The sequence below is a fragment of the Lolium perenne genome, chromosome 2, assembly GCF_019359855.2.
Source record: "Lolium perenne isolate Kyuss_39 chromosome 2, Kyuss_2.0, whole genome shotgun sequence".
NCBI classification, from domain to species: Eukaryota; Viridiplantae; Streptophyta; class Magnoliopsida; order Poales; family Poaceae; genus Lolium; species Lolium perenne.
The window spans coordinates 6916979-6931336 of NC_067245.2; the positions used below are offsets into that span (position 1 = coordinate 6916979).

At 44.2% G+C, this 14358-nt stretch overlaps 1 long non-coding RNA gene across 1 annotated transcript; it reads right to left on the bottom strand.

Annotated features, from left to right (window-relative positions):
• Positions 1 to 11139: 11139 nt before the first annotated feature.
• LOC127331025 (uncharacterized) lies at positions 11140 to 13622 on the bottom strand. The gene is made up of 3 exons (XR_007869523.2): positions 13466 to 13622; positions 13095 to 13370; positions 11140 to 11443 (listed from the first exon to the last, which is right to left on the bottom strand). It is a non-coding gene; the product is annotated as an uncharacterized lncRNA (long non-coding RNA).
• Between the last annotated feature and the right edge of the window lie 736 nt (positions 13623 to 14358).

A 14358-nucleotide genomic window follows, 5' to 3' on the forward strand; every position in this document is an offset into this window, starting at 1 on the left:
AGAGAGGGCTAAAAGACAAGCCAATCTCGCTGCACTTCAACAGATTGCTCAGGGCAATCAAGGCCATGGAAACCACGACCATCCAGGGTCAAAACTGAAGAACTTCCAGAACACCAACCCACCGGTGTTTAGCAAGACGGAAGAGCCTCTTGACGCTGATGACTGGCTCCAGACAATGGAGAACAATCTTGAGGTTGCCGGAGTTGAGGACAATGAGAAGGTGCTGTTTGCCACGCACTATCTGGCAGGACCTGCACGTGCTTGGTGGACAAGTGCCCGCGCATTGAATGCGGGGCAAATGATGACTTGGGCAGATTTCAAGCTCAAGTTTAGCAAGTACCATGTGCCCCCGGGCCTGATTAAGAAGATGAGGGACGAGTTCAGGGAACTCAAGCAAGGCCGACTGACCATGCTAGAATACCGCGACAGATTCCTCACGCTATCAAGGTACGCCCCGGATGAGACTGACACCACCGAGAAGAGGAAGGAAAGGTTCCTGGATGGACTACACGATGAGATGCAGACTGTACTGGTCAACATCCCTTTTGCTGACCTAGAAGCTCTTGTTGACTCCGCCATCCAGATGGAGGGGAAACTCAACCAAGCCAACGAGAACCGCAAGCGTCGCATGATGCATCAGAGTGGGCCCAGCAATACCCCCAGGTATCGCCCCAGCTCAAGCGGAGGGTTTGCCCCCAGAAACAACAAGCCACCTATGCAGAACTCACGTCCGGGTTATCAGAACCGGAGTGGAGGAAACCCTAGGCCAGGAGGCCACCCCAACAACAGCAACTACAACAAAAACAACCACTTCAACCGCGCTCCACCCTGAGCCCCCAACCACCACAACAATAACTCCAACACTGCTCCAAGGACTAGGAGCAACGCTATTCCCATCACCCCCAAGGACAAGTCCACCATCACTTGTTACGAGTGCGGAGTGGTGGGGCGCTACTCCAACGAGTGCCCCAAGAGACTCGCCAAGACTGCCGCCAACACCTCTGGCCCTGCTCAGCAACAACGCCGTGTCTCCACCGGCAAGAAGTTCACCCCCAACAACCCGAACAACCGCAGCGGCCGCCTCTTTCACATGAGTGCGGAAGAAGCTCAGGAAGCCCCAGATGTTGTGCTGGGTATGTTCTATGTTAACTCAATACCTACAAGAGTGTTGTTTAATTCTGGAGCATCGCATTTGTTTGTTACTGAAGATTTTGCATGCACTATTAAGATTCAACCCATCAGTTTGAAGCATGTCATGATAGTTCAAATACCTGGTTCAACAACTAAAGCTAGAAAAATTTGCAAAGATGTGCCTATCAGAATTCATGAAATAGAGTTTTATGCAAATTTGATTGTTCTGGGAACCAAAGGTTTGGAAGTAGTCCTGGGTATGGACTGGACGTCGAAACATCATGGACTGATTGATTGTGCCAAGAAGGTCATAACCATGACTAGTAGCACCGGAGTGTTAGTTGAGCACATATCTGAAAGATTGCCTAGAAAGTTTACCTGCAACCAGAGTTTAGCCAAACCCACCTTGGATCAGATCAGGGTCGTTTGTCGATACCCTGATGTGTTTCCTGATGATCTACCCGGTATGCCCCCAGATCGGGATATCGAGTTTATCATCGAGTTAATCCCTGGAACCGGACCTATAACCCAGAGAGCCTATAGTATGAACCCGGCAGAATTAGTGGAACTAAAGAAGCAACTGGATGATATGCTATTCAAAGGTCTGATTCGACCAAGTGCGTCGCCATGGAGATCCCCAGTTTTGTTTGTGGACAAGAAGGATGGTGCCACTCGTTTATGTACGGATTACCGTAAGCTTAACGATGTCACCATCAAGAACAAGTATCCGTTGCCAAAGATAGAAGATCTGTTTGACCAGCTGACCGGTGCCAAAGTGTTCTCGAAGATTGATATGAGGACTGGTTACCACCAACTAAAGATTCGTGCCACCGATATCCCCAAAACTGCCTTTACCACAAGATATGGATTGTATGAGTACAATGTCATATCCTTTGGATTGACCAATGCCCCCGCTTATTTCATGAATCTCATGAATAAGATCTTTATGAACTTCCTGGATAAGTTTGTCGTTGTCTTCATCGACGACATTCTTATCTACTCCAAATCCGAAGAAGAACATGAGCACCATTTGGAGGTTGTCTTAGATACCCTTCGGGGGCATCAATTGTACGCTAAGTTCAGCAAGTGTGAGTTCTGGTTGAAGGAAGTAGGATTCCTGGGACATGTCCTGTCTGCAGGAGGAATTGCCGTTGACCCCTCAAAAATCAAGACTGTTGAAGAATGGAAAGCCCCAACCACTCAGACTGAAGTCCGTGCATTTCTCGGATTGGCGGGATATTACTGCCGGTTTGTTGACGGATTCTCAAGCATAGCAAGACCAATGACTCAACTGTTGAAGAAGGACAAGAAGTTTGAATGGACGGAGAAGTGTGAAGAGAGTTTCCAACAACTCAAGCTTAGATTGACCACAGCCCCAATACTGATCATGCCGGATATCACCAAGCCCTTTGACGTCTACTGTGATGCATCCAAGATTGGTCTTGGATGTGTGTTGATGCAAGAAGGCAAGGTGATATCATACCTGTCAAGGCAACTGAAACAACATGAACAGAACTACCCAACCCATGACCTAGAGTTAGCAGCCGTAGTTTTAGCCTTGAAAGTATGGCGTCATTACCTCATGGGTAATCGATGCGAGTTCTATTCGGATCACAAAAGCTTGAAGTATATCTTCACTCAGAAGGAGCTGCGCATGAGGCAACGAAGATGGATTGAGTTGATCAAGGATTACGATATGGAGATTCACTACCACCCCGGCAAGGACAATGTGGTAGCGGATGCTTTGAGTAGACTGCCGTGTCAGTTGAATTCCATGATCGCAATCGAGCAACCCAGCCTGTTTCATGAGTTTGAACAGTTTAGACTGGAGCTAGTTAGTGAAGGATTTCTAGCAAGCATTGAACTCCAACCTACCTTAATTAGTCACATCAAGGAAGCTCGGAAAGGAAATGCTAGCATTGATGGGATCAAGAGCCAGATAGCTACAGGCAAGGCACCGGGATTCACGGAAGATGAAGAAGGAGTGCTATGGTACAACGGACGCCTTTGTGTGCCGTCAGATTCTGAGTTGAAGCAAGTTATTCTGAAAGAAGCCCATGACACCCTTTACTCCATTCATCCCGGAGGAACCAAGATGTATCAAGACTTGAAGGAACAATTTTGGTGGCATGGAATGAAGAGAGAAATTGGAAGCTACATCGCCAAGTGTGATATTTGTCAAAGAGTCAAAGCAGAACATCAACGACCCGCAGGATTGTTGCAACCCCTACAGATTCCCGAATGGAAGTGGGATTCCGTAGGAATGGACTTCATCACCGGACTGCCCAAATCTAGTAAAGGAAATGATTCTATCTGGGTAGTGGTCGACAGATTGACCAAAGTCGCCCATTTCATCCCCGTCAAGACCACCTATCAAGGACCAAGACTCGCAGAGTTGTATATCTCAAGGATAGTCAGCTTGCACGGAACCCCAAAGTCAATAGTATCTGACAGAGGATCTCAATTCACCTCCAGATTCTGGCAGAAAGTACATGAAGGACTCGGAACTCGGCTAAATTCCAGCATAGCCTATCACCCGCAGACGGATGGACAGACTGAACGAGTCAACCAGATACTGGAAGATATGTTGAGAGCCTGTGTGCTAGAGTATGGATCTAAGTGGGAAGACTACTTGCCATACGCAGAATTCTCGTACAACAATAGCTACCAAGCCAGCTTACAAATGGCCCCCTTCGAAGCACTGTACGGAAGGAAGTGCCGTACTCCTCTGAATTGGTCGGAGGTAGGAGAGAGTCAAGTCTTTGGACCAGATATTCTCCGAGAAGCTGAAGAGAAGGTTCACAAGATCCGCGAGTACCTCAAGACAGCCCAATCAAGATAGAAGAGCTACGCCGACAAGAGACGCCGAGAGATGACCTTCGAGATCAGAGATTTCGTTTATCTCAAAGTGTCCCCCCTGAAAGGAATGCAGAGGTTCCAGCTTAGAGGAAAGCTTGCACCCCGATATGTCAGACCCTTCAAAGTCCTGAGTCGCCGAGGAGAAGTGTCTTATCAACTGGAGTTACCGGAAGAAATGGCAGCGGTACACAACGTGTTTCACATCTCGTTACTCCGGAAGTGCTTGGAAGTACCGGAATCAACCGAGGTCTTCAAGAACATCGATCATCGAGCTGTGGATATCAATTCATACTTGACATACCGCGAAGTACCTATTCGCATCTTGGAAGAAGCTTTCCGAACCACCCGCACCAGGAGTATCAAGTTTCTGAAGATCCAATGGAGTAACCACACCGAAGAAGAAGCCACTTGGGAGAGAGAAGACTTCATGAAGACTGAATACCCAGATCTCTTTAGTACCTAATTTTCTTTAAGATCTCGGGACGAGATCTTTTGTAAGGGGGAAGGGTTTGTAACATCCCAAGTTTCAACCAAATAAATAAAGAGAGAGAGAAGACAATTACTCAAATTTCACAACAAACAAAAACTTTTTTTATGCATATAGTGTTCCATATAGTTTTATACATAGTGTGCATTTCTATTGTGCAATTGCCATGATGTGTGCTTACTTGTTGTTTTAGTGTGATCACTTGCTCTTAAACCCTAACCCATGATCATATCATCTCAATTTGAGGGAAATAAAAGAAATGCCAAAAATGGCCAAATACCCTCACATACACATAAGACCAATTTTTCAAATCCTCCCCAAAGGCCACCATTGCTTGATCTCTTGCTTGTAAAACACTTGTATAGCAAAAACAAACCTAAATGAATCAAAGAAACCAAATTCAAATCAAAGAAAATCTCAAATTTAACATACATATGATAATGGTCATATGGCCACTTTTTAATTTCTTCACCACTTTGCACCCCTGGATCTTTTGATTCCTAAACCAAAATTGGTCAACTCTTGCCACCTCATCCAAGACCACGTGAAGATGAACAACTTTGGTGTTGACCATCAGTGCTGAAGTTGACTAGGTTGACCAGAAATGAGGTGACAAGAAGACACCCGGGAGTGAAATCAAGATCACCTCAAATTTGAAATTTGCAAATCTTCTCCAATTTGAATACCACCACCACCATTCTATCACATTAATTATATGTTTGATACTCACCAAAAAGATTTCCAAAATTCTACAAAAAGGTTCATGCGGCCATTTCATCGAGCAGTTGGCAGGTATTGACGTGGGAGTCGTAGCTTCCTTGTGACGGTAAAGCACTCGTCCGTTGGGAACCCCAAGAGGAAAATATGATGTGTACAGCAGCAAGTTTTCCCTCAGTAAGAAACCAAGGTTTAATCGAACCAGTAGGAGTCAAGAAGCACGTTGAAGGTTGTTGGTGACGGAGTGTAGTGCGGCGCAACACCAGGGATTCCGGCGCCAACGTGGAACCTGCACAACACAACCAAAGTACTTTGCCCCAACGAAACAGTGAGGTTGTCAATCTCACCGGCTTGCTGTAACAAAGGATTAGATGTATAGTGTGGATGATGATTGTTTGCAGAGAACAGTAAAACAGTATTGCAGTAGATTGTATTCGATGTAAAAGAATGGACCGGGGTCCACAGTTCACTAGAGGTGTCTCTCCCATAAGAAATAGCATATTGGGTAAACAAATTACAGTTGGGCAATTGACAAATAGAGAGGGCATGACAATGCACATACATGACATGATGAGTATTGTGAGATTTAATTGGGCATTACGACAAAGTACATAGACCGCTATCCAGCATGCATCTATGCCTAAAAAGTCCACTTTCAGGTTATCATCCGAACCCCTTCCGGTATTAAGTTGTAAACAACAGACAATGGCATTAAGTATGGTGCGTAATGTAATCAATAACTACATCCTCGGACATAGCATCAATGTTTTATCCCTAGTGGCAATAGCACATCCACAACCTTAGAACTTTCTGTCACTCTCCCAGATTTAATGGAGGCATGAACCCACTATCGAGCATAAATACTCCCTCTTGGAGTTACAAGCAATGACTTGGCCAGAGCCTCTACTAGCAACGGAGAGCATGCAAGATCATAAACAACACATAGATAGATTGATAATCAACATAACATAGTATTCTCTATTCATCGGATCCCAACAAACACACATGTAGCATTACAGATAGATGATCTTGATCATGATAGGCAGCTCACAAGATCAGACAATGAAGCACAATGGGGAGAAGACAACCATCTAGCTACTGCTATGGACCCATAGTCCAGGGGTGAACTACTCACTCATCAATCCGGAGGCGACCATGGCGGTGTAGAGTCCTCCGGGAGATGATTCCCCTCTCCGGCAGGGTGCCGGAGGTGATCTCCAGAATCCCCCGAGATGGGATTGGCGGCGGCGGCATCTCAGTATGTTTTCTTGTATCGTGGCTCTCGGTACTGGGGGTTTCTCGACGAAGGCTTTAAGTAGGCGGAGGAGATAGGTCAAGGGGGTGCCCGAGGGTCCCACACCACAGGCCGGCGCGGCCAGGGCCTGGGCCGCGCCGCCTGGTGGTGTGGCCACCTCGTGGCCCCACTTCCTTTCCCCTCAGGTGTTCTGGAAGCTTCGTCCAAAAATAGGACCCTGGGCGTTGATTTCGTCCAATTCCGAGAATATTTCCTTACTAGGATTTCTGAAACCAAAAACAGCAGAAAACAAAGAATCGGCTCTTCGGCATCTCGTTAATAGGTTAGTGCCGGAAAATGCATAATAATGACATATAATGTGTATAAAACATGTGAGTATCATCATAAAAGTAGCATGGAACATAAGAAATTATAGATACGTTTGAGACGTATCAGCAGGCAGCTTTCCAGAAATGAGTTGCACCCAATTACCCACTGGATTCTTGACTAAACCCCTTTAATCTTGTGATCATGAGGCTCTTCTGCAACGCCTGCATCAAGCCCTGTCCTTTCCATGGTCGTTTACACCCGGCCACCTTTGGCCACTCCTTCTCTGCACCCTCTCTCTCCCCAAAACCTTGTCCTGGAGAATCCCTGGGACTTGCTGATCATGACCATGCACGACTGGAACGCGAGCACGCACGGCATTGGCCAGGCGACGCGCGCCCAGCACCATGCCAGGACATGCCAGGCACGCGGTGAGCGCGCTCTGGACACGCCAGTACGCCGCGCGCTCGATCGCCCTCGTCCTTCCCCTGCATCCCTATGTCTGCAACGAGAACCGCCACCCTCTCCTCTACCGCGTAGACATGCTCGAGCGCCTGCGGCCGCCTTGTCACCGTCGTCCTCGTCGGAAAGATGCCGCGGGTACTGCCGCACTCGAATCAAGCTTCTGAGCGATCCCCTCGTCCTCTCGCCGCGCTAGCTACTCCTCGAGCATCGCCATGGTACCGCCTACAAGATGTCGTCCTCCCCTTGCCCTTTCGATCGCCGGAGACGCCGCGTCATGCTTGCCCCTTCACAACACCCACGGCACCCTCTTGGCACTATAAATAGAGGAGCCCCCAGCACGATCTCTTCACACCAGTCGACTCCCCTCTCATCACTGATCCTCCTCACCACCATAGTTCGTCTAATTACTGCCGGAGACGCCGCAATTGCAAGATCACCGCCGCCGGAGCCAGTACATCATCGCCGTTGATCCAAGCTTCCCCACGCCTCGCCGACGGTACCAGGAGCTTCCCCATCCACGCCAACGTCGCCGCGCACCTCGCCCTCGCCCGCGGGAATGCCGGTAGGCCCTCCGACCCCCTAGGCTCGCCGCCAAACGCTCGGCATCTCGCCGGAGAAGACGACGGCTGTGAGCCATCGATCTCTCATCTAATCCTACGCCCCTCGTTAGCCCATACCGTTTCGGCGTTTAAACGTCGCTGACGGGTGGCCCCCACCTCGTCAGGCGGCCCACTCGCACCAGATGCTTGTTGGGCTGCGCTGTGCTGTTTAAATCCATTTGGGCCCGTAGGCTTTTCCCGCGTGGCCCAATAATTCAAAAATCTGTTTATTTCGATTTAGTTCAAATGCTTACTGGTGTCAACTTCAAATTTGAATAACTTTCAAACCACTGCACCAAATCTAGCAAGCTTCATATCCCTGGAAAGCCCAAGAAATTATCTAACTAATGCTACTGGTCCCACCTCCAAATTCGTAGTAGAATTCAAATGCTAAAAATAACAAGACAGGGATTTTTGCAACTTCAAACTTTATTTAAAATTCAACCAAAATTGATTTTGAGTAGATTCCAACTCTCATAAATCACAATTGATGTCCCCTAATTGATTATGTAAAAAGATAGCTAAGTTGTTTGAATGATCATGGACTAGATCAAAATAGTGGCTATGAAGCCATTTCTAGTACATTTAAATCTTGAAATTCAAATTCTATAAATAGTATGAGAGCTATTCTCTCATTTAAATCTTGATCCTAAGTAATTCCATAAGAGGTAATGACCTTGAGCTAATGAACCTCTTATGCCATTACTTAGTGATTTTAAATCATTTACAAGTTATTCTTAAATGGTATGAGGTATAGCACCTCATTTAAATTATACTCCCATATAATTGATATGAAATGTTGACCTTGGTCAACCTATATTTCATACCTGACTATTATTGAAGGAGATTAAATCTTGATAGGGTTAATGAGAGTAAAGTAGTTTCTCTAAAGATTAAATTAAGCAAACCAAATGAATAAGTATAATGGGAGGAAATTATTTTTCTCTTAAATAAGAACTAACCAATTAATTCACCATGCCGTGTTTGTGTGTTGCTAGAATAATGTGTGTGAACCACTTTGGTATGTTTTAGTCAAGCATGTAAGATTGGTTTGGTGTTTATATACCTCGTATTTGTATATAGACGCTAGTAACGAGGAGTATCAAGAGGAGGGAGCCTACTCTCAAGAGGAGGAGGAAAACTTTGACAACTACCCTGCTCAAGGCAAGCTAACACTCTTGCCAAGTCTTAAGTGCAAGGCTCTACAAGAGCAAGGCACCATCATTCTTTATTTTATGTCAAGTTAACCTATCTCATGTTTTACTTTACCTTTATTTTTGCTCTTTACCTTTCAAAGCTTACTTTTCGATTTATGATTCACTTGGGCTAAGGTAGAAAGGAGTATCACACTTAGCTTAGAACAATCAAAGCTAGATAGCACCCCTCATGATTAGTGGCTAGTGCTAATTCAATAAAATTGGGCTACTCTAGATGGGAACAAGTGAATTGACTTTGAAAGTTGTGAAGGTGAAGGTGACACAGTTGACTTGGTGAATTTGAATGAAAAACTGATGATTGGGTTTGAATGCGATACCTTTCCAAGTATACATGTACCCCCACAATACCTGATTATGGGTAGGGCTTAACTAGAAATTTGTGTATCTTAGTATGGGTTCCCTCTAAAACAAGCATCATAGAGGTTACGCAGAGGCTGCCTCCGTTGAAAGTGAAATGATGTGAATATGAGGTGAATGTACGACCCAAGCCATGTGCAGTTCCCGGGTTGACAATTGGTTTTCACCGGGAGGCCAAGCTCATGGGGAGAGGTGCCTATACTAGGGTGTATAAATGAAAGGTTAAGGTTGATGATCCGCGTACTGAGTTACGATGATTTGGGGTTATCCTCGACGGATGTAATCAAAAGTTGTGGCACAAGAGTACAACCTCTGCAGAGTGTTAAACCTATTCGAATAGCCGTGTCCACGGTTACGGACAACTGGAAAGGCCATACTGTTCCGTTGTCAGAATTTTGGTCTTAAAATGAAAGGTTGATTTGAAAGGTGAATTGAGTTTGAATCTTACTTGATTTGTGGGAATGACACTAATGTTCCCACTTGAGTAGTTAGCAATAATGAGGAGTCTTTACTAAATGTTTATGAACTAAACTTGACTTTATGCAAATAAACCTAGAGCTTAGCACCCTCTTACACCTGATAAGTATTTACTTAGTATTAGTTTGCGAGTACTTTAAAGTACTCACGGCTATGTCCCTGGCTATTCAAATGCCAGAATATGAAGAGGAGCCACAGTATCAGGATGACGGACAACAGGACGTCTACGATAACTAGGATCGTGTTCTAACGTCAAGCGTTGCCTGTGGAATAGATAGTCCACTACTACCTCGCTTCCGCTACTATGTGTGTTGTTGAACAATCTATTTGTGTAATATGGGATCATGTGATCTATGGTTGTAAGACAAGTATGTGTTGTAATAAATGATGACTCTATGCTACTTACTATTATGTCTCGCAAAAACAATCTTCCTGGGATTGCGATGTATGATATAATAGGCATCTGGACTTAAAAATCCGGGTGTTGACACCTCCCAAGGACAGTCGAAAGTACAAATCGCCCGAGGCCAAGATACCAATGGGTAAGGGGTGCCTACTCATTGTCATGCTCGGGGCAGGTAGACGTTGCTCTCCCGCGCTTCAAGGAGTAATATTGAGATATTTTGTGGTTGTTTCTTTCTGTGCTCATGAATTATGTTTATAGGGGTAAGGAAAGACTTTAGGAAGCCTTGCGCTGCTCCGGGTGGCATACTTTTGCATGCATTATGCAGGAGCATCAAATAATTATCTTTAAATTTTAAATCTTCATTTTTAAATATTTTTATTTATTATTAGATCATATTACTAAAAATAAGGAATTTTATTTTAAGATAAGTCTTTGACGAACAATTTCTCAATAATTACTATAGATGATATAACACGAACTTTGTGACAGGAAATCATCGGAACAAAATCTAAGGAGACACTAGGCTCTGACACGATGGCACTGAAAGAAAAATACACAATCAAAAAAGTGTAATAAGAGAATATTCCCTATTCATATTACATATGATCATATTGAAATATTATATTTGCATATATAATGTATCTTATTCACCTTACGGGAATGATAGAAATGGAGTTTGCGCCGATGCCAACCAATAGCCCAAGCATATCAATGGAGTAGTTAATAAGAGATAGTTTAATCAATTCTTTCAGTATACATGACACATGACACTGAAATACACTAAGTATAATTTTATATTTATAAAAATATGTGGATATCTTTTTCTCCCTTATGTGTATATTACATTACATGAATGATATATGTGACAATAGAAAATAGGCCGTAGCAACGCACGGACATTCGACTAGTTTAATATAATGTACGTGTACAAATAGAATAGAGGAATGGAAAGATACAACCTACTATATTACTTTCATTCTAATAAATATGCCTTATTCATTACAACGAAGGTAGTAGGTTCAATTCACCACTACACGAATGACATATACTCCTGATAAATATTTAATTTTAACTGATCACAACACGAATGACATATACTCAGGATAAATATTTAAGTGTTCACATATTTGTTTCTTCAGAGTCATGCGACACCCACCTTTAGAGCGGCTGCAATAACACAAATACCATAGTTAGCATTTATGATGAAAACAAAGTAAAATTTGTAAACTAAACAAAATATTTAAACCGAAGGATCCCTCTCAGCTCTGAAGAATTTTCAACTAAAGTAATCATAAGATTGCTCACAATAAAATTTTGTTTCGAAGCTGCTCCCTATTGAGACCATTTCTGTTCTTTTCGGAAATAGGTATTTGACCAATTCTCCTATTTTTGTGCGTAGCCATACAAATCATTTCGCTAATGGTATTCCTGTGGTTCTTCACCGTGAGAAATTAGGGGGTACCGTGCGGTATCGTTACTTCCTACCCAAATATAGGTGCTTCCATTTAATCCACTGTTGAACTGTTGTGGATCTCCCTTCTCAGGTGGTGCCTTTGCATTCTGGACAAACCTGCGCTGACAAATTTTGTCGTCCTAGTTGCTAATAAAGATCAATTAAGTGGAGAATTTATTGGGCAGCAACAATAACCCTCGGCGACCCCACCAGTGAAACTTGAGGAGCGCGGGAGCATCTAGACTGGGTTTGGGTGTAGTGGTGCATTTTTTTTCGACAAAGAGAATATATTAATATCGGAAGATACCAAATACACCCAGTCTCTGCAATAACGCACCGCTCTAATGGCATTACGGATGTACACAACCAAAAAAGAGGAAAGAAAAAAGAGCTCCGCCACAACATTTCAGCCCTAGCAACAACAATAAAATCACCACCATGACAACACCTGAACCTCAGACTTTTTAAAAGCGACGCCTCTAAGAATGGAACTGTGCACCAACGCCGTCGTTGCCCGATCAAAGATCTTAGATTTTCACCTTGAAGATAGTCTGCGGTTTCAAAACAATGCCTTCAACAAGGTTATTGCGAGGCACAACCAAATAAGGCCAGGTCTTGGATTTTCATCCTGAAAGGCAAGACTCTAAACTTCACCTGTGTTACCGCCCCCACTTTCATACTGCTGCTGCAAGCCTAGAACACCAAGCAAGTTCCTCACCAGCGCATAGACTTAGACAACAATTGCTATTACTCTAAATCCAGCAATCATGATATTATCCGCCTCTGACTTCACCCGACCAACATGGCGATGTATGGAAAGAAAGAACAGAGCTTTGAGCCGCTCCCTCCGAAACCAAATGGTCGAAATAAATGCAGTGGTGCGCATGACCGAATACCACCCTGTTCAGCAAACTACAGGCAATATGTGCACTGATACATTTGCCGGTGGTGCCTTCCGGAACTCAATACTCTGGCCAGATCGAGAAGGACATGCCTTAGGCAGGTCTTAATCTTCGCACAAGAGCAACCCTAGGACCCCCACCTTTATTCAGGTCGTGGTGCACCTAGACTGCAATTCATCGATTGTGGTATATGTATGGTAGTCGTGGCTTATTGTACCTAATCTGGGAGCGAGAGAGCCGATCGACTCGGGGACGATCGTCACGTGATGAAGGGGTGCTAGCTAGGATGATGGCTCGCAATAGGCTCCCTCAACTCAGCCGCTGGGGATCTACTATGCGGTACCAGCAAGTACCAGTCTATTTTGAACCGCCTGATGCACATAAAATGGTAGGTTGGGGAACTTCGTAAGCACATGAGAACTTGCCTAGTAAAGGAAGATCATATCGAGTCTTTGTGCATTACCTTTTAGTTTGCGGGTCTTGCCATTTTGAAAATCAGGCCCCCTGTTTTTTCATCAACATAAATATCATCTTTAGATTTCTGCCGCAGTTGCTGGTGCTGCGTTGGTTGCTGAGGTTGTGGTTGTGGCGGTGGCGGCGTTTTTTGTGGTGGCGCTGGATCTGCAGGTGGCGCCGCCAGCTCTGTATGCGGTGCCGCTGGCTCTGCTGGTGGCGCCGTTGGCTCTGCAGGTGGCGGTTGCGGTGGCTTGTTGCCCATAGCTAGCAGTGACGATCTCGCCTGAAAACAAGAAAGAAGTATGACGATTAACAAAAGCAGTACATGCACATGTAATAATTATCCTAAGTTGATGAGAGCAGGCTGTGTTCACCGACCTGTTCTGTGTTCGCGGTTTCGCACTAGTCAGTTGCTCACGGCTCGCGTTGGAACTTGGAAGAACTTGGCGACACTTGCCTACTTATATATATAGGACGTGAATACTCTCTCTGCAGGATGCCTCTCGGAAAATCATGTATTTTTCTTTACGAACGATGAAGAAATTAACAAAATAATAACAGCTATCTAGTTGCTCTACCGGTCCTGAAAGAGAGTAGATTCGGACATATCTTGTATGAGTAGTACGTTAATATCGTCTTTCCTTTCATCTATTAAACCCAGTTATTGCGTTCAGACTTTTTCGTACATCTTGAAACGTGTGTCACATGCTAGCCTGAACTTGAATGCTTCCAACCTTCATAGGCTTGTGTCAACAGGTTACTACTTTAGAGCAAGTTCAATAGTAGAGTCAATCGACAGAAATTCAATTCGGCACATGGGAGCATATGCTCCTGCCACCCGAAAAACAATTTTGAAATGTCGAAAAAATTCGTACAAAAAATTTCTCGCTTACGTATCGACATTTTACGTGCGCACATCAAGTTTTACGAAAAACCGACATTTTTTGTGACTTGTATGAAAAAGAGAAACAAAACGTCTCGTACACAACCTTTTCCTACATCAAAATTTGTCTTTTTTACAAATGACACTCAAAATGTCGGTTTTTTGTGAAACCACTTTGTGAACGTGTAGAATTTCGAAATGTACCCACTAAATTTTATGTTTGAATTTTTCAACATTTTGAAAGTGTATTTAAAATGAAGTTTAACAACCGGGAGCATATGCTCCCGGGTGCCAAAACACCATTCCCAGTCAATCGATTAGCTATAAGTCAAGTGACATATCATCTATAGTTATTCTAGAGCTAACATGTACAATAGTGAGCTATAAA